The sequence below is a fragment of the Pituophis catenifer genome, unplaced genomic scaffold, assembly GCF_029215685.1.
Source record: "Pituophis catenifer annectens isolate HBS135680 unplaced genomic scaffold, rPitCat1.0.hap2 SCAF_3, whole genome shotgun sequence".
Taxonomy (NCBI): domain Eukaryota; kingdom Metazoa; phylum Chordata; class Lepidosauria; order Squamata; family Colubridae; genus Pituophis; species Pituophis catenifer.
The window spans coordinates 99,141,491-99,162,518 of NW_027256883.1; positions in this window are offsets into that span (position 1 = coordinate 99,141,491).

Sequence of the window (21,028 nt, forward strand, 5' to 3'; positions counted from 1 at the left end):
GCAGGCTGCAACTCGCGGCATAGTCTTCTCTCCCAGCTTTTTCCACTAACGGAAAACCAATCTGCTTCTTTATATCTCTTGGGTTCAGTTCGCGAGGCCCGGACATTGAAGGCTGGGGGGAGGCTTCACTCTGCTGTTGGGTTCGGAGCTGAGAGGGGGGGGCAGTGCTTTAAGGCCACTTGTGCAGCTGAAGCAAGAAACACCTCATCCCAGGCCCTCCCTTCCCAGTTAAAGAATAGTCACCTCCCAAATCTCCAAAGGATGTGGAGTTGAAATCTGGCTAAATGGTCAGTATGCCATTACCAAATAAAAGCAGATGGGAGGATATTCACTCCTGTTGCTTCTCTCCCTGTCTGTCCCTCTGCCTGTCTTCTCTGCCGTGTCTTACCTTTCCAGCTCCTGCCATGCCGGGCGAGGAGACGGCAAGGGGAGTCCTGTCTTGCTCCATGCATCTCGCTTCTCCGTCAGCCCACCCCTCCCCACCTGCCACATCCCCTCGCTGGCTGAGATTGACAAGACAGATTCAGAAAGCTGAACAGGCTGCCACTGCCCGGGAGGAGAAGAACGTCAGAAATTGGCTCTCTTGCAGCGCCTCCTCTCTCTCTTCTCCCGAGTGGCAGCAGTGCGTCCGGCTCGCCACTAAGAGAAGGGGCAGGCGAGCTAGGGTTTCCGGGAGTGGCCTCCACAAGGCCATTCTATATGGATGGCAGGGGCATGTGAGGCATGTGGGGCATGTTACCCCTCCCTTCCTCCCTTTCTGGCCTTTCCTCCTCAAGTCGTGTTGTTTGCACAGCAGCTGCACATGCATCTAAGTATTGGGGGGCTTATTTTTTGGGGGGGGAAATTTTAGCCCATGCGCTCGAAAGCCCAATTGGGCTTATTATCCGGACATGTCCTAGTTTCGGGAAAACACGGTATTTACATATATTGTCCAATCTAGCCATTATCAGAATGGTGTCTGTACTTCCAGTCTACCTGACACATCATGAGGGATATTTGGCTGGCATCCTTACTTGGGTGTTTGTTGAGATGGGAGGTGATTTTTCAGACTACTGAAGCAACAGAAATACATCAGTGGAGGAAGCAGAGAAGTAGTCCCATGATTGTTATGGCAATGGCGCCCAAAAGGAGAGCTTTCAGCCAGTGAAGGTAAAAAGAAAATCTATAGTATCCAATATTTTGTGCCAATTCCTTTTTAGAAGTTTGATGTCACTTTCTGTGAGCTTTCAGTCAGGTTGAAGCAAGCTGCTCTGTTCTCACTACAGATTAGAGTGTGTGTGCAGCTCGACATGCAACTAAACCCACTTATCCTCCAATAAAACAGACTGTGTGTGCTTTATTGACCTGATCTGAATGCTTTATTGAAAGAACAGGATATGGTGAAACTGGGGAAAATAGGAATACATACAATGAGAACCAAATACAAGATAGGCAGTATTGAGTTACTGCTGAACATAACAGTTAATAAATACAAGCAATCTAAATCTCACCAGCAATGCTCTGTGTGTGGGATGTAAATTTGTCCTTGAATGACCATGTGCCACAGATTAAGATGGATTCTTCTTTGTGCTTCTGCCTTCTTCAAATGCTAAAGGAAAATGTCTGGCTTCCCAGCATGCACTTGTTTTGAGAGTGCGGGCTGACACTTCAAACAATATACTTGGTATTTATCCCTCCGGCCACTAGATGGGCTAGAGAGCAACAACAGTATATAAAGTTATATGTTGGGGCATGACACTCCCTGTCTGTTATCAATACCACTGTTTGAGTTCTGAGATGTTAGCATTCTGAGGTGAGCTGCCATTGCTTTTTTGCTGATATGATGATCAATAAGGTGGTGCCACTGCAGTTCCCGATGAAGCTTCTGGGAACTTGACAGTGATCTAAGTCTGGAATATAATATCCCATTGCTATCTTCTCTCTTAGGATTGCTGAGGTCCTCTGATATATATCCAGCACCATTCTGTAGCAACGGGACCAGAGTCATGTCAGAAGGTATCAGGACAGTGGCTTGACTTTGAGGCTGGCACATCACTGCTTCTGTTACTGTGAGGCTGCCCTCAGATTCTGCGTTTGATGAAGAATCTCCATTCATCCGGGATCTGTGAGGTGATGAACATTCTTCCTTCAGAAAATGTTCTTGCTTGCAAACCATATCCACTAGCAGATGCAGTTCAGGGAATTTGCCCTCTGTGAACTGCTCTTTCTTTCTCTGCATTTGGTTTGGATGGATGAAACTGAATCTTTGGCCATGTCAGATCCCTAAAAGTGATACTGCCATTCAAGTGAAGGAAGGGGGGACGTGGATGGCCTGTGTCATCAGATATTTTACAACCTATATCCTGGCGCCAAGGAAGCCTGAGATTCCCTTTACCTGCAGGAATTTATATGATAGCCATGTGGGTTGTCTCACTTTAAAGGGAAGTGGTGGGAATGCATGTTTGTTCGGGTTCTCAAAGGAAATAGTAAAGAAAACATCTTCACTTGTGTATTGGCTGAAATCTGCATTCTGACCTAAAGGGAGGGGTCTCTACCACTTTAATCCTACTGCTTTGCCTAAGGGCATTTAGATTGTGCTTTAGCTGGATGGTTTTCACTTCTGCTTAATAAAAGAATCCTTTTGAACAACTACATTTCAAGAGTTCGTACTTTCTTAAGTTGGAAGGAGAGGCGATCCTTACAGGCATATTTGCTGGGGAAATGGCCTCTGAAATGAGGAAACCAGTTTGTTCTGAGGATGCAACAGTCTCTGATGTATTTGTGTCAGGATCTTCCTGTGACTGACTGAATGGAAGTTCCTTTTGAACAAATACCATGGAAGACACTGCAGAAGACTGGTCCAATTGCTCTTTGACCTTTGCTGATGCTTGTGATGTGGCTGTAAGCTGCTGCACTATTTGAGCTGTAGTATTTTCCACAGGTTCTGTGGTATAAGTAGCATAGATAGACTTTGGACGCTGTGGTAGGCAACATGCTACAGTTTGTTCTTTATTGTTAGATAGGCATCATTTCTGTGGTCTGAAGGGGAGAGGGGTGACCTGTTTGTCAATATCTTCTTTGACTAATCCCTGCTCTGCCTTTCCTAAAGTTCATAAAGGGAGTTTGTCCTCAGTAGATGTTGCTACCTGATTGTCATCTTTCATCTTTTGGAAGACTGTGCACCTTAAATGGCATTGGTCACTGTCACAGGCGAGGTTGTCACTAATGGAGCCTGTGAAGGGACAAGGCAAATGGGTAATGTGTGGTGGTTCCTTTAAGAGGAATTGGTTGTGGCTGAAAAATAGAAGGATGTCCATTCTCTAAGTCCTTGTAGGCATGCTGTTAACAAAGATTGGTTTGTGCACACTTCCTAAATCTCCTATAATGACCCATCCTAGGTCTAATTTCTGAGCATATGGAGCATTATGAGGACTGTTGATCTGAGCTCTTGCCTTGTGGACTCATAAAAAATCTCTTCTTAGGAGCAAGTCTATCTGAGCCTGAGGATCGAGTTCTGGTATCAGGTGCCCTATGCTGTTCAAATGTGGGTGATGAATTGCTACATCTGGTGTAGGGATTTCAGATCTATGGTCAGGGATCTGGTTGTATTCAATAAGAGTTGGTAAAGTCAGGCATGTTTTCCCATCTAATGACTCAACTTGCTAACCAGATGCTCTTCTCCCCACCGTCTCCACAATTCCTGCAATTTTTAAGGAAGATGGCGTGCTGGGGCCTTTAATGCCAAAGGCACCAAAGAAGGTTGAACTGGCTAAAGACCTGTTACTTTGGTCATCTAGAATGGTGTAAAGCTTAATGGCTTTGTCTCTTTGGCCTGCCAAGTAGACTCTTAACTAAACAGATTTTAGAACAGGACTTGCCATGTGCAACCTCTTTGCAGACTTCTGTGCACTTTTTATGGATTTCTGTTGTGGTTGTAGCAGTGTGTTCTTCCTCCCTGCTGTGCTTACTGCCATTGTAAGTGTGTTGTAAAGTCCATGGTGCTGGCCCAGGGTGTAAAGCTGTATTGTGACTTATGCTGCCACATTCCATGCATTTTACACTGACCTTATAGTTGTTGGCAAAGAGAGGGACTGATGAGCAGCACTTGTAGCAAATATTGTTTGCTTTCAGGAAAGCTTTGCGGTTTTCCATGGACTTCTCCCTGAAGGCTCTGCATTTTAGGAGAGGATGTGGCTTCTGGTGTAGAGGACATAGAGTTTCTATGTAAGAGGAGCTGGCAGACCTGTGAAGGGAATCTGGAGGAGTCACATTAGTTTTGTGGACTGCTACTGGAGGCTTGTGAGGATTATGTTCTGAAGGAGCAGCACATGACAATGTGAAGTCAAAGCTGGGATCATTTCTTGTTTTAGCTTGTTGGCACATGAAGTCCACATAAACAGAGAAGGGGGAAAATGGAACATTGTACTCTGTTTTGTATTTGGAGCCATGTGTGATTCACTGCTCTTGTAAGATATAAGGTAACTTTTGTACAATGGGGTTGACACCTTTAGCTGTGTCAAGAAATGCAAGTCCTTGCAAGTCCCCTTCCGACTTAGCTACTTGAAGTTCCATTAATAAGTTGCTAAGTTCCCTAAGTTTCTGATAGGCTCTGTTAGGTATTTTGGGAAAGCTATCAAGTCTTTTGAACAGTGCATTTTCCAATGCTTCTGCTGAGCCATAGCACTCATCAAGTCTGTCCCAGATTGTTTTAAGGCCTGTTTCGGGGTAGTTTATGTTTATTGTCCTGATTCGTTTTGCATGCTTAGCAGATTCAATTCTGAGCCATTTAATTATTAAATCTATCTCCTCATTACACAACAAATCTAAGCTTCTGATGACATTTTGGAAGGAAAATAAGCAGGGTCTATAGCTTTCAGGACAATTATTAAACTTTTCAAGTTCTTGTGTGACTAGCTCATGTTGTGCAAGGAACTTGGCAAGATCTATGGTGGCTTGATTAACAGATTGTGCATTGTTGTGGTGAAAAGGTGTTGTGTAGTCATACCTTTTAGGAGACTCTGGTTTCAGCTGGTCCTTTCTATGCTGCTCTGACGTGAAGGCTGATCTTGTAGGATGATTTGCAGCCTCAGGTACATTGGGTGGTGGGGTCTGCTGTTAGCCTGTAGTGGTGGTGAGTAGCATCTTTGGCTTGTTTCTTGTAGGTTGTTTTTCCTACCGAGGTAAGCATTGCTGCTTGGCCTAGGGTGCTGATAGACCAGGGGTGAAATGCCTGGATCGCCCAATCTAGTAGCGATGGCGGTGGGTGGTTCGGAGAACCAGTAGCAAAAATCTCTGCACCCCCCCACATGCCCAGCTGAGCCGCATGATCATCAGAGGCTTTTTTTTTTTACTTTTAAAAGCATTTTTTCTACAACCTCTTCCGACAAAAAAATGCTTTTAAAAGTAAAAAAAAAAGTCTCTGATGATCGCACGGCTCAGCTGGGATTGTCAGAGGCTTTTCAAAGCATTTTTTTTCTGCAACCTCTTGGCTGAAGAGGTGGTAAAAAAAATGCTTTGAAAAGTCTCTGACGATCCCAGCTGAGTTGCCTGATCAGCAGAGAGGTATTTTTTAAAAAGCCTCTCTGACGATCCCAGCTGAGTTGCCTCATTGGCAGAGGCTTTTCAAAGCATTAGAAAAAATGCTTTGAAAAGTTTAAAAAAAAAATTGGCCACGCCCACTCCAGTCACATTACCCCACTCCCAAGCCACGCCCACAGAACCGGTAGTAACAAATTTTACATTTCACCCCTGTGATAGACATACTCTGAAGTATGTTGCAGAGGATCTTGGGGTTCAGCTTCTGGCCCAAGCACATTGTTGTGTTTACTGCATTCGTCATCAGAATATACAGCTCTCTCTAGGGCTCTGACTTTGGCTGTGGCAGCTGCTACTTCTTTCTCTATGGCAACCAGCTCTAGACTCGCTTCTAACTGTGCTTTCTGCATTTCCAGGGGTGATTCTTGCTGCATTCTTTAAGTCTCTAACTGTGCTTTCTGCATTTCCCAGGATGTCTCTTGCTGCATTCTTTCAACTTCTAACCGTGCTCTCTCTCTTTTCATTTCTATTTCTTGTCAGTGCTTTTGCTGCTTTAGCCTTTGCACTGGCAATGGCAAGTGCATTACTGGCTCATGTTAACAGGTTAACAGAGTTGGAAGGGACCTTGTAGGTCATCTAGTCCAACCCCCTGCCCAAACAGAAAACCCAACATCATTTCTGACAAATGGCAGTCCAATCTCTTCTTGAAAGCCTCCAGTGATGAAGCTCCGACAACTTCCGAAGGCAAGCTGTTCCATTGGTTGATTGTTCTAATGATCAAAAAATTTCTCCTTATTTCTAGGTTGAATCTCTCCTTGATCAGTGTCCATCCATTATTCCTTGTCTGGCCTTCGGGTGCCTTGGAAAATAGCTTGACCCCTTCCTCTCTGTGGCAGTCCCACAAATATTGGAACACTGCTTTCATGTCTCCCCTGGTCCTTTGCTTCACTAGACTAGCCATGCCCAGTTCCTGTAACTGTTCTTCATATGTTTTAGTCTCCAGTCCCCTAATCATCCTGGTTGCTCTTCTCTGCACTTTTTCTAAAATCTTAACATCTTTTTTATAGTGTGGTGACCAAAACTGGATGCAGTATTCTAGATGTGGTCTTACTAAAGCTTTATAGAGTGGTACTAGTACGTCACTTGATCTTGATTGTATCCCTCTGTTAATGCAATTTAGGATTGTGTTGGCGTTTTTGGCTGCCACCACACACTGCTGGCTCATATTTAACTGGTTGTCCACTAAGACTCCAAGATCCCTCTCATAGTTACTGCTATTAAGCCTGATTTCACCCACTCTATATGTGTACTTTTGGGTTTTCTTGCCTAAGTGTAAGACTTTACTTTTCTCTATATTGAATTTCATTTTGTTAGATAAAGCCCAGTGTTCAAGTCTGTCAAAATCAATCTGGATCTTGAGTCTATCGTCTAAAGCCGTGATGGCGAATCTATGGCATGTGAACCATATTGGTGGGCATGCAAGCATTGCCCTAGGTCAGCTCCGTTGGGCATGCACATGCCGGCCAGCTGATTTTCGGGCCTTCCAGATGTCAGCAAATGGGCCGTTTCCGGCCTCTGGAGGGCCTCTGGGGGGGTGAGGAAGCCTTTTTCACCCTCCCCAGGCTCCTAGAAAGCCTCTGGAGCCTGGAGAAAGGGTCCCTTCTGGTCCCACCGTGCCATCGTGTGCCAAAAGCGGGGGGAGTGCAGGGGGGGGTCACACGTGCATGCGTGGGGAGGGCACATTGAATTATGGGTGTGGGCACACACATGCACAACTCCCCCGCGCTCTTTCCACTTTTGGCACACAATGGCAAAAAGGTCAGCCATCACTGGTCTAGGGTGTTGGATATTCCTGCCAGCTTAGTATCATCTGCAAATTTGATAAGTTTCTCTTGTATTTCCTCATCTAAGTCATTTTTAAAGATATTGAAGAGTACTGGGCCCAAGACGGAACCTTGTGCTACCCCACTGCTTACTTTCCTCCATGTAGATGTAGTACTATTAAGGACTACTTGAGAGACTGTCACAGAGTAGAGAGGGTTGACTTATTCGCCATATCACCTAAGGGTAGGACAAGACTGGAGTCGTCTGGACTACTGTAATGCTCTCTACATGGGGCTCCCCTTGAAGAGCACTCGGAGGTTCCAACTGGTCCAAAATGAGGCCACACAGGTGATTATGGGAGCGACATGGTGCACCCATGTAACACCTCTCCTGCGCGAGCTGCACTGGCTCCTGGTGGTCTTCCAGGTACGATTCAAGCTGGTTACCATCTTTAAAGCACTCCATAGCTTAGGACCTGGGTACTTACGAGATCGTCTTCTGCCACCGATAGCCTCCCACTGGCCGATATGCTCCCACAGAGAGGGACTCCTCAGGGTGCCGTTGGTCAAACAATGTTGACTGGCGACTCCCAGAGGGAGAGTCTTCTCTGTGGGGGCATCTGCCCTCTGGAATGAATTGCCCCCAAAGATACGTATAATCCCTGACCTACGCACCTTTCGCCGTGCCCTCAAGACATTATTGTTTCAACAAGCTGGGCTGGCTTACACATGAATTTTAATGGTTTATTTTAGTTTTTAATAATATTGGGGCCAAATTATTTAATATGTTTTTAAACTGTTTTTTAAATTTCATGGATATATGTGTTTTATTGTTGGCTGTGCACTGCCCTGAGTTCCCCGGGAGAAGGGCGGTATAAAAATTTAAATAAATAAATAAATAAATAAATAAATAAATAAATGAATAAATAAATAAATAAGAAGCAATGAGTGGAAACTTATTAAAGAGAGTTCCAACCTAGACTAAGGAGAAATATCCTGATAGTGAGAACAATTAATCAATGGCACAGCTTGCCTGCAAAAGTTATGGGTGCTCAATCACTGGAGATTTTTAAGAAAAGATTGGACAACCATTTGTCCAGGATGAAGTAAGGTCTCCTGCCTTGGGGGTTGGACTAGAAGAACTCTAAAATCCCTTCCAGCCCTATGATTCTATATCAGCTGTTCAAATGAATGACATTTTAATTGGTGTATGAATTTTGATTGTTTTTTGAAAGGGGTCGGTGGGGTGAGAAAACAGGAAGTAAGGGAACAGAAAAATTTGGAAATGACATGAGTTTCTGAAAAGGAGCTCTGCAAAATACAATATTTTTCATAGGACCATTTGTCTGCCCTATTTTATGCTTGTGAGGCATGGAAAAATGGTAAAGATTGGCAGTATTTTTCCTAATTAAATGCAGCGTTTTCAGAAATAGTAATGATGGAAAACTTCTTTTAGAATTCATTTCTTCTCTGGATAACCTTCTACCTGTTTTGGATGAGTTTATACTTCCTTTGAAGGAGTTTGGGGGTTCTCATTGCTTCATAGTAATAACAGCTACTGTGATCTTCCTGTCTGATTGCAGAACCAGGAGTTCGCAAAATCACTACCTACCGTATTTTTTGGAGTATAAGACGCACCTTTTCCCCCCAAAAAAGAGGGTGAAAATCTGGGTATGTCTTATACTCCAAATGTAGACCCGCCCAGTTTCTCAAACGGAGGTTTCAGAGGCTGAAAAAAGCATCAGAAAAGAAGTTTCAGAAAAGAAGCCCCCAAACAGAACTTCAGAAAAAAAGCCCCCAAACAGAGCTTCAGAGGCTTTTTTCCCTGAAACTCTGTTTCAGAGGCAGGAAAAAAAGTTTTTTCTGAAATGGAGTTTCAGAAGTTTCAGAGGCAGAAAAAAAAAGCAAAAAAAGCAAGGCACAGAGCTCACAACCAAGGAACCTGTTGCTAAAATTCACCTGTGGGAACAGCTGATTGGGGGTATTCCTGGAGGCCGATCCATCTGCCAATCAGCTTTTTTCTTATTTTCCTCCCCAAAAACTAAGGTGCGTCTTATACTCCGGTGCATCTTATACTCCGAAAAATATGGTACTCGTTAAGTTCCCCCACTCTTCCAAGCATGGAACTAGGAACTTTATGGGCATTGACAATAGATTACAATATATTAAAGCTCCTAAATTACAATTAGGTAACACTACTACTTCATCATATGAAGCATGGCAAATGGCAATCTCACCTATGGTCAACAATGCCTAAAATGGTACAGGAGCCAGTGCTGTCAGCAGCTGCTTTTTTATGCTGCTTTTTAGAATCTGGGTTGTGGAGACAAGCTTGGCATTGATGGCAGTTTTATGCATTAGCAGAACTGACTGTCCCAGTCAGGCAAATATAGTTGAGAGATGAGATGCATATTAATAAATATGTATGAAATTAATGCTATGAATTTTGTTATATTTAAACAACTAATTTGGTTCCTTCTAGAGGCCACATAAGATATCATGCTAGTGAGTTTCTATATTAAATAAGATAAACTGAGAAATGTAGTTTAATACTTAATTATTGCAAGCTTACATTGTAACATTTAAATTATAAAAACATTTATTGCAAAAGTCATAAATTTTGTGTAGATCAGTATTAATGGAAGTTGTACCCAAATCAAACACAAGGTGGTGCTATCACAATGCAGAATAACAGATTAGGGAGTACCTGCCCTTTTAGGGAATTGTAGCCAGATGGTAAAAGGAGTGGCATAAGACAACAGCAACAAAAAGATAGCTGAACTTAGTTTCTACATTGATGAGAGGAGGAAAATCATATTATAAAATGTAAAAACTGGACAGATAAAATGTCAAAAGGACAACCTAGAAACCTGTTCTTTCAACCATCTGCTCTGTGGTGAGCCTGAAACAATGGAAATGTATCTCAACAGCAGGCAAGTTTTTGCAGGGTTTTTTCTTTCTTTATCTTTGCATGTATTCAGCCATGTGTGAATGCATTATGTATTCAGTACCTGAGGAAACAAAAACTGGATTCTTGCTTAGGAAGACCACACTTGGAATACTGCATCCAGTTTTGGGCACCAGAATATGAAAAAGATGTTGAGATTCTGGAAAGAGTGCAGAGAAAATCGGCAAAAATTATTAGGCGACTGGAGACTAAAACATATGAAGAACAGTTGCAGGAATTGGGTTTGTCTAGTTTACTGAAAAGAAGGACTAGGGGAGACATGATAGCAGTTTTTCAATATTTGAGAGGCTGCCACAAAGAAGAGGGGGGAGGGGTGTGAACTGATTTTCCAAAGAACCAGAAGGCAAGAGAAGAAATAATGGATGGAAATTAATCAAAGAGAGAAGCAATCTAAAACTAAGGAGAAATTTCCTAATGGTGAGGATAATTAATCAATGGAATGGCTTGTCTTCAGATCTTGTGGGTACTCCATCACTTTTAAGAGAGCCTTGAGAGCCAATTGTCTGAAATGGTATAGGGTCTCCTACTTGAAAAGGGGATTGGACAAGAAGACCTCCAAGGTGCCTTCCAACTCTGTTATTCTATGATAGCTAACATATTAAAAGATTTTAAAGTGGATGTTAAAGAACTTTCTTCTCAGAAAAACCAACTGAGCTTTAAGTGTTCCAAACAGTATTTTCATCTGGATCCTCATACAAGAAATGTGATAATAAAGAATAACATTAATTGGGAGATTCTATGGTAGACTGACCCTTGTATTCTACTCTATGAAATTGTTGGACTATGCATTGCAGCTACAGAATTGATATTGTAACAGATAGCGTGAAGGATAACTACCCCAAATTCACCCAAAAAGAATTCTTTTTTGAGTTACCTGAGCTGATTTCCATCAACACCTGTTTGCTCTCAGAAAAGGCTGAAGATTCAGACAAAGGAGAAAATTCTGTTCAGAACTACAGACTTAGGTAAAATGAATATTTTAGGCTAGAAGCACAAAATAACAGTGATGGTAGTAAATATGCAGAATTGATACTAGACAAATCATTAGATCGTGAGAATATTTCACAGTTGATTTTAATGCTGTAGATGGAGGCTTTCCACTTAGAACTGGAACAACATAGCTATTGATGTTTTAGACATTAATGATAATTGTCCTTATGTTGAACAGTCAGTTTACTAAGTGAAATTAAGAGAAAACAGTTTGATACCTTTGTTGCTAAAGTGGAAGCCGGCGACAGAGACATCAAAACCAATGCTCATATTACATATTCTTTTGGCCAAATATCAGAAAGAGTACTCAGATCATTTCAGTTACACAGAAATATGGAGAACTTATTCTTGCAGGAACAATTGATATGAAAAATACAGTAATTATAAACTGAACATCAAAACCATAGTTGGAGGAGGATGCTGCTTATTGTAAGATCCTTGTGAATATTGAGGATGAGAATAATTCTCCACAAGTGATTATATCATCTTCGGCTAACCTTTTACCAGAAGACTCTCCTGAATGGTGACTTTCTTCAGTGTCACAGATGGTGACTCTGGAGACAATGGCTTAACTTCCTGCAACATTGATGCAAACCTACCTTTCCAGCTGAAACCCACAAACCCACTGGAAAAGTATTACCAGTTTGTGACACAACAACTATTGTGTCTCAAATATACCGTATTTTTGGAGTATAAGACGCACTCCCCCCCCCCGTAAAAGAGGCTGAAAATTTGGGTGCATCTTATACTCTGAATGTAGCTTTTTCAAAGCTTTTTTTCAGCCCTAATGAGGCACTAGTGAGTGAAATGAACTTCCATGCTTCGCCTGCTTTTCTCATTGCTTCTCTCTCCAACAATCAGCTGTGCTTTAGAAGTTGTTTTTTATTCCCAACCATGGGATAAAAAGCGTGATCACACTCAAAACTAGCAAACTATATGCTGAAGCTGACCAGACTAAGGATGCTAGCCAGATGAATTCCTGGTAGGCAGAATTTTTTTTCCTATTTTCCTCCCGAAAAACTAAGGTGCGTCTTATACTCCAGTGCATTTTATACTCCGAAAAATATGGTAACATGACAACTGCTGACCAAGGTTCTCTCAGACTCACTTCAATGGCAATATTTAATTTTCAGTTTTCACTGATAACCCTCCAATGTTTGAAAAAGCCTTATATGATTTGCACTTATGAGCAAACAATATTCAAGGTCAGTTCATTGGATCAGTCCATGCTGTGAATGTGGACACAGAACAAAATGGCAAAATTTATGTATTTACTTTTGCCTAGGAAGATTGGGGATGGTTCTGTATTATCTTACATCTCCATCAACTGTGAAAATGGGAATTTGTATGCCTTTAGATCTATGGATGATAAGGATATACAGATCCGAGTCTCTTCAGTATTGGGACTCAGAATGGGGAGGTGAAAACTATGAGGCCGGTGAACATCTGAGACAGTTTCAAACACACTCTTATTGTGGCAATTAGGGATAATGGGCATCCTCCTCAGTCTGCCTCTGTGACCCCAAGAATTCTTCTAGTGGATTTCTCTGATCCTTACATGAAAATTATGGATAATCCTAACGGTGAAGTCCTGCAGGAGGGAGATCATACTCTAACACTATATTTGATTATCTGCTTGGTTGCCATCTCATTCATTTTTCTGCTTTCTGTCATAGTGTTTATTGTAATCTAATTTCAGAAATGGCAGAAATTCATGGGCAGCACTAATTCTGTATCTAATGTAATTTTGGGACACATTTTGCAAATGGTGACGGTCCTAGTTCTGATACAATTATGTGGTAGGTTGCACTGATTGATTTTTGATGAAGCCTGTTTCCTTGTTTTTTTTTTTTAATGGATCCTGTTTGCATTCAAATGCATACAAGAAATTCAACAGATTCCCATAAAACCAAAACTCATATTAAGGAAGATAAACTGATATCCAAAATGGGAATAGTATTAAAACATTTCAAACAGTTTTACATTTTAATTTATAATATTTTATTATTTGAATATGTTGTCAACTATAGAATAGTTTTCTTGTGATTAATTCTAGAAAAAATTGCTTTGTCTGGTATGCATTTCTTAATAAATCTCTTTGCTGTGCCTTGCTTCCTTTTTCTTTTGTTTTCCTTTTTCACTGTTTCTCTGTATTTCGCTTTTATAATCTTCATTCCTGACCATTTTGAGGAAGTCACAATCATATTTCATGTGATTCTTTGCATTTGAAAACTTACTTTGAAAGAAAAATGCAACAGATAGGGAGCATAGAGGCTTTGAATAAAGTAGCTCTTACTTCAGAAAGAATCCCTCTTATCCTTCTTATCTTCTCTTCCTAAGTTAGGCTAGATCTAATACTATTTTAGAGGGACGTGGTGATGCTGAGCTTGTCGATCGAAAGATCGGCAGTTCAGCGGTTCGAATCCCTAGTGCCGTGTAACGGGGTGAGCTCTTGTTACTTGTCCCAGCTTCTGCCAACCTAGCAATTCAAAAGCACGTATAAAATGCAAGTAGAAAAATAGGGACCACCTTTGGTGGGAAGGTAATAGCATGTCATGCGCCTTTAGCATTTAGTCATGCCGGTCACATGACCACTGTCTTTGGACAGTGCTGGCTCTTCAGCTTTGAAATGGAGGTGAGAACTGCCCCCTAGAGTCGGGAACAACTAGCACATATGTGTGAGGGGAACCTTTATCTTTATCTTTATAGTAACATATAGGGACTTTTTCTGTGACTGAAATTAGTTAAATCTAAATGTAAAATGTGATCTATGTTAAATCTACTAACATAGATTGTTATTGTTCTGATATAATTTAAACAATGTATTTCTGGGCACCCTCAGGGAAAATTATATTGCAATGCTAGAGTTGTATCCCCCTCTCTCAATGTGCTGTTGAACAATAATATTATTTTTTGTGGATGAGGTAACTGGAATCTCACCAACCTTAAGAACCATCATTTCCTGTGGAATCTTCATATTTTGAATAGGTAGAGAGCCTTCAAAACTATGATTTATTGCCTTTAACAGTAAAGGCCTTTACTGCCTTTAGAAGAGCGGATTCCTCAGACAGCCACATGGTGGCAGAATAGACAAATATATTACTGGGAACTCGGAATTTTGGTGTGAGCTGAAAAGAACAAAAAATTATGACTAGGGTTCTGCAAGAAGACAAGAAGATTTTAACCAATGAAAAGATGAAAGCTGTGAGGTAAAGCAGCAGGAAATTAGTTCTTTGTGAGAGACAAAAACTGGATGAAAGTAAGGAGATTTATATTCTGTTCAAGAATTAAGGAGAGTCCTGAATCATGGAACAATGCATTAGGAGTAAACAAGGTATGTATCTTTTTTGGTTGCTTTGTCTTCCTAGAGCATTATGTATTTCAATCTACTATTCTTCACCTGAAGAAACCAAAAGTGGTTCTAAAGTGGCTAATGTGTTGAAGGATTTGAAACTGGAAGAACAGGAATTCATTGATCACAGAGCCCATCTCATTTCTGAAAGCACTAAGCAGTATTTCTCCCTTGATTTTCTTACTGGGGATATATTGATAAATGATAAAGTAGACCGGGACATTCTGTGTAGCCAGACAGATGCTTGCATACTTACCAGAGGTGGGTTTCAGCAGGTTCAGACCAGTTCTGGAGAACTGGTAGCGGAAATTTTGAGTAGCTCGGAGAACTGGTAAATACTGGCCCCACCCCCATCTATTCTCTGCCTCCCAAATCCAAGCTGATTGGGAGGAAATGGGGATTTTGCAGTATCCTTCCCCTGGAATGGGTGGGAATGGAGATTTTACAGTATCCTTCCCCTGCCATGCCCTCCAAGCCACACCCACAGAACCAATAGTAAAATTTTTTGAAACCCACCACTGATATTTAGATCTCAAATTGTGCTTGACAACCCTTTGGAATCATACAATATTGAAATAGTAATAGACAATAAATGACAATGCTCCCAAATTCTCTAAAAATGAATTTGAGATAGAAATTCCTGAGAATGTTCCTACAAATATGGCACTTCCCTTAGAATCTGCAGATAGTGAGGACCTAGGAGAAAACAGCATCCAAAACTATACACTCAGCACCAATGAATATTTTTGGCTTCATGTGCAAAGGAACAAAGATGGAATTAACAATGTGGATCTTGTTCTAAAGAGATCACTAGATAGAGAAAAGGTGCCACATCTCAATATCACCCTAATGGCTGTTGATGGTGTGGTACCACAGAACACAGGCACTGTTCAAATTAACATTGATATTCTGGACATAAATGATAACCCTCCTCAATTTTTCCAATCTGAATATAAGGTTAAAAATAAAGGAAAACCTTCCTATAAGCACTGTAGTGGCTAAATTGGAAGCTACAGATCTTGATTTGGGTTTATATGTGTCAGGTCCCATATATTTCTATTGGAATTCTGGTGGGAGCGGGGAGGTTTGGAAGTTTCTGTTTCTTCATATTCTAACTTCAGAATATGAAGTTTCTGTTTCTATTTCCTGCTTGGAGAGATCTCTAGATAAGTTTCTGTTTATGTTTCCTGCATTGCTGTGCTGTGAGTTTCCATTTCCTGCATTGCTGTACTGTGGGAGAGGTTTTATTTGCACTGCTTTAAATTGCTGTTTTTAAGTAGGAAAATTTAGTTCCTACCTAGACCTCTTGCTATCACAATATTTTCAATAAAAGTTCCTTTTGGAACAACTTCAGTTTCAGGAGTCCTGCTTTCTTGGGAAGATTTGAGAGGCAAGACCTTGCATTAGGCAGGAACTCAAACTGGTCAAGCTGGAGAGGTAACAACCTTACCAAGGGGACCGTGCATACCATGTCTGCCAAGGGCAGCAACCACGAAGAGGCTGAATGCTGGGGGAGAACCCCCACAAAAAAACCAAGCAGAGGAGGCCCCCAATGCCTAGATCAAGGAGAACATTGCCTCAAGCACTGCTGCCAAGCTGAGGTGGTCCATCGGTGTTGGGAAGAAGGAAGCCTGGGGCGGCAGGACCAAAGATGTCACCCTCACCAATGGGAGCTGCCAACCCGGCTGGAAACAGGAGATGGAAGACCTCTACGATGACAACGAACTGGAAGAAGCCCCAGACTGGCCCAAACAACTCCTGAGGGAAGCCATGAACCTCATAAGGGAGGCCATCCATGGCATGCGGATCTAGGGCTCCCTAGCTTGCACTGCGAGTGAGGCAGGAGTGGAAAAGGAGGGGCTCCCCAACCCCAGGCGCATCTACTGAAATCACAGGGGCTATTGGCAAACCCATTGCCACCATGGAAGATCTGCCCAGGAGACATCTCGCTGCAAAGCAAGGCCTACAATTCAATAGGAGGAGCCTTCCACCCTTAGAATAGAAGGATTCCGTTTGACAGGAATTTTGAGAGGAATTTGACAGGAATCCCCAGCAACTAGGATTTTTCCTTATACACATGCTGACCTACATGCAGGAGTATGGGAGCGACCTCCCTACAGAAGGGGCCAAAGTCAGGGTTGTCACACTGGCTCTAGAAGGATCAGCTGCATGTTGGATAGTGAGCCTCCATAGTGCAGATGCACCGGAGCTCTGCAACTTCAACTGCTTCATGACAGCCCTGAGATGGAGATATGAGGACCCCTTAGTCGACCGCAAGGATAGAGACCACATAAGGCAAATTAGACAGTTGCCGAGTACATCAAAGAGTTTTGTGACCTGACTTGCCATGCAGATTGGCTAGAGGAAATACTCGTGAGTTGGTTCAAAGATGGCTTAAATGATGGCCTGTACAATACCTGTGTTGCCCGTGGAGCCTCAGTCTGCCTGGCTTAGGAAGCTGAAATTGACCAAACTCGAAACCAGTACCGCGCAAGCCACTCCTGGAAGAGATCCCCATTGGAAGGGAGAAGGGAAGGAACCAAACCTTGCTCTACCCCAATGTGCTCAGCCGCCTTTAATTGTGGAAAGAAGGCCACCACAATGGCAAATCACTCTGAAACCATTGCTTTCATTGTGACATCAGGGATGGATTGGCCCCTAGTTTTGGGACTAATCTGGTTAAAGAAGTGGAACCCAAAGGTGGACTGGATGGAGGGGACCCTTCAATTCTCTAATAATGAATTAATCTGGAGTGAGGAACCCCACCAGACTGGAATACCGCACAGTGAGGAGGTAGTTGCAACTGCGGCGAATGAACCCCTACCGGGCATCCCTAGGGAGTACTGAGACTTGATGGATGTTTTCAGCGAAGCAGCCTCAAATGAACTTCCCTTCCATAGGTCTAGAGACTGTGCCATTGAGATTTTACCAGGGGCCAAACTACCTAAGTCAAAACTTTATGCTATGACTCCCCAGGAACTGGATGAACTGCGACAATTTATAGACAAATCTTTGAGTGTGGGCTCATTGAACTGGCAAGACCCAAGGTGGCCACTCCAGTCCTGTTCTGGGAGAAGAAGGATGGCTCATTATGCTTATGTGTGGATTATAAAAATTTAAACGCTATTTGCAAGGAAAATCTCTACCCCCTACCCCTAATGAAGGACATGCTGACCCATCTGGCGAAGGGGAGAATTTTTTCCAAACTAGACTTAAGGGAGGCTTATTACTGGATCTGGATCCAGATCTGGGAGGGGGATGAATGGAAAACAGCATTTAATTGTCCATTGGAATGTTTTCAGTTCAAGGTTTAACATTTGGGTCCAAGGGGCTCCTGCCGTGTTCATGCAGCTGATTAATGAGATCTGCATGAGCACTTGTATAAGGGAGTTTTGGTTTATTTATTTATTATTTATTTATTAATCAAATTTCTCTACCGCCCTACTCCCGAAGGACTCAGGGCGGTGAACAGCCAAGATAAAATACAGATAATCCAAATATTTAAAAAGTCCCTTAAAATTATTAAATATTTCGGCCGAAACACAGATTAAAACACCCAATTTATAAAATCACAAATTAAAAAATTTAAAAAATTTAAAAGAGGGGAGTTAGGCCAGGCCAGCTTGCTGAATATATCTTGATGATATATTAATTTATAATGAAACTAAGACTCAACATGTTAAATTGGTGCTAGAGGTCTTGAAGGGCAGCTAAGTTATTTGTCAAACTCTCCAAATGTGAGTTTCGCCAAGATAAAATAAATTATCTAGGGTACCGAATCTCTCACCGGGGGTGGAAATGGACCCCACAAAAGTCAGAGCAATCCTCGAGTGGGAAACCCCCCGCACTCGCAAGCAATTGCAGAGCTTCCTGGGGTTCACTAACTTTTATTGGCAATTTAGCCCTCTTTTGCTTAAATAGCATTGCCGATTACAAATCTGTTAAAAACCAAGGAGATAGATAAACCAAAACCTAGCCAACCACTGAAGTGGACTATGGACTGCCAAGCGACATTTGAGAAACTGAAAAGACTGTTTTCAGCCACACCTGTGTTAAAACACCCAGACCCAGAGAAACCATTTGTAATCCAGGCCAATGACAGTGATGTGGCAGTTGGTGCAGTTTTACTCCAAGAGAATGAAGAAGGCAAATTACAACCATGTGCATACACCTCTAGGAAATTAACTGAAACTGAACAGAGATGGGCTATATGGGAAAAAGGCTTTTGCAATCAGGTGGGCACTCCTAACTTGGAGACATTTCTTAGAAGGAAGCAAAATACCTTTCCAAGTATGGACCGACCACAAGAACTTGGAAGCACTCAAAACCCCACAGAAAATGTTCCCAAAACAGGTCCTCTGGGCACAGTACTTCCAACACTTTAATTTCACTTTGAAGTATTTACCGGGAGAGAAAAACTTTTTGGCAGATGCCTTGTCCAGACTACCACAATACAACAGTGTCAAGGAGGAAGTAATTAAGCCCATGCTCCCAGCCTCCCATTTAGTGGCTAAGGTTGTCACACACTCTCAGGCAAAGAATAACCTCTCCACCTTAGACAATGCCACCACCACCGAATACAAAAAGGCCTTGGAAAGAGATGAGTGGTTTAGTGCTCATAAAATACTTGCATAATAAAAGATGGGTTAGCTTGAGTGGGAAATAAATTGTATGTTCCAGCTAGGGAAAGGCTGAAAACTATGTAAGCTTGTCATGACTCCAAATTGGCTGGTCACTTTGGTTTTGTAAAAATGTTACATTTACTGAAACAGCAATTCTGGTGACCCTCATTGAAAAAAGACATAGAAAGCTATGTAGCAAGCTGCCCCATTTTTACTGCTGCTAAACACAGGCAGGGGAAAACCCCTGGTATGCTGCAGCCAGTGGCCAACCCTTCAGCATCATGGAGAGAGATCTCCATGGATTTCATTGTAGAATTGCCCAAGAGTTCTGGAAACACAGTGATCTGGGTTGTCACAGACCATTTCTCAAAGCAGGTTCACTTCATCCCATGCCAAAAGATCACTATGCCCAAAGCCTTGGCTAAGCTGTTTTTGGTCCACATATACTGCTTGCATGGGGCCCCATGACATATTATTTTGGAGAGAGGGGTCCAATTCACATCCAATTTCTGGAAAGCCTTTTTGGATCTATTTGGAACCAAACAGGGACTTAGTTCTAGTCATCATCCACAAACAAACGGGGCCATAGAATGAACAAACTCAGTTCTGGAACAGTACCTGCAGTGTTTTATTAACTATCCGCAGGACAACTGGACTGAGCTATTGCCTATTGCAGAAGTGGCCTATAATAATGCAGTTCACACTAGCACAGGTTTTACCCCATTCAGAGTGGCCACAGGGTAAGAATTTAATGCTATGTCTGAGTTGCCTTCATATGAACCAAAAATCCCTCCTTGAAACAGTGGATCAGTCATTTCCAAACCATTTGGCCAGGGATCCGCAAAGCCTTGGATGAAGCCAAGGCTGCCTATAAAGCACAAGCAGACAAGAAACATATACAACCTAGACCTTACAAAGTGGGAGACAAAGTTTACCTTTCCATCAATTTTCTAAAATCTTTGCAGCAGTCTAAATAGCTGGGCCCTGGGCCCTTTTCTAAGGGGGGGCATGTCAGGTCCCATATATTTATATTAGGATGCTGGTATTCTGGGGTGGGGGAGGATTGGAGGGATCTCTATATGAAATTTCTGTTTCTATTTCCTGCTTGGAGAGATCTCTATATAAGTTTCTGTTTCTGTTTCCTGCATTGCTGTGCTATGGGAGAGGTTTTGTTTGCACTGCTTTTTTTAAGTAGGAAAATTTAGTTCCTGCCTAGACCTCTTGCTTTCATAATTCTTTCAATAAAAGTTCCTTTCGGAACAACTTTAGTTACAAAATCCTGCTTTCTTGGGAAGATTGGAGAGGCAAGACCTTACAAAATGCACAAGTCACCTACTCATTCCATAGAATGCCTGAAAGAATAAACAGTTTGATCGCAGAGCCCATCCCATTTCTGAAAGCACTAAGCAGTATTTCTCCCTTGATATTCATACTGGGGATATATTGATAAATGATAAAGTAGACCGGGACATTCTGTGTAGCCAGACAGATCCTTGCATACTTATATCTCAAATTGTGCTTGACAACCCTTTGGAATCATACAATATTGAAATAGTAATAGAAGACATAAATGACAATGCTCCCAAATTCTCTAAAAATGAATTTGAGATAGAAATTCCTGAGAATGTTCCTACAAATATGGCACTTTCCTTAGAATCTGCAGATGGTGAGGACCTAGGAGAAAACAGCATCCAAAACTATACACTCAGCACCAATGAATATTTTTGGCTTCATGTGCAAAGGAACAAAGATGGAATTA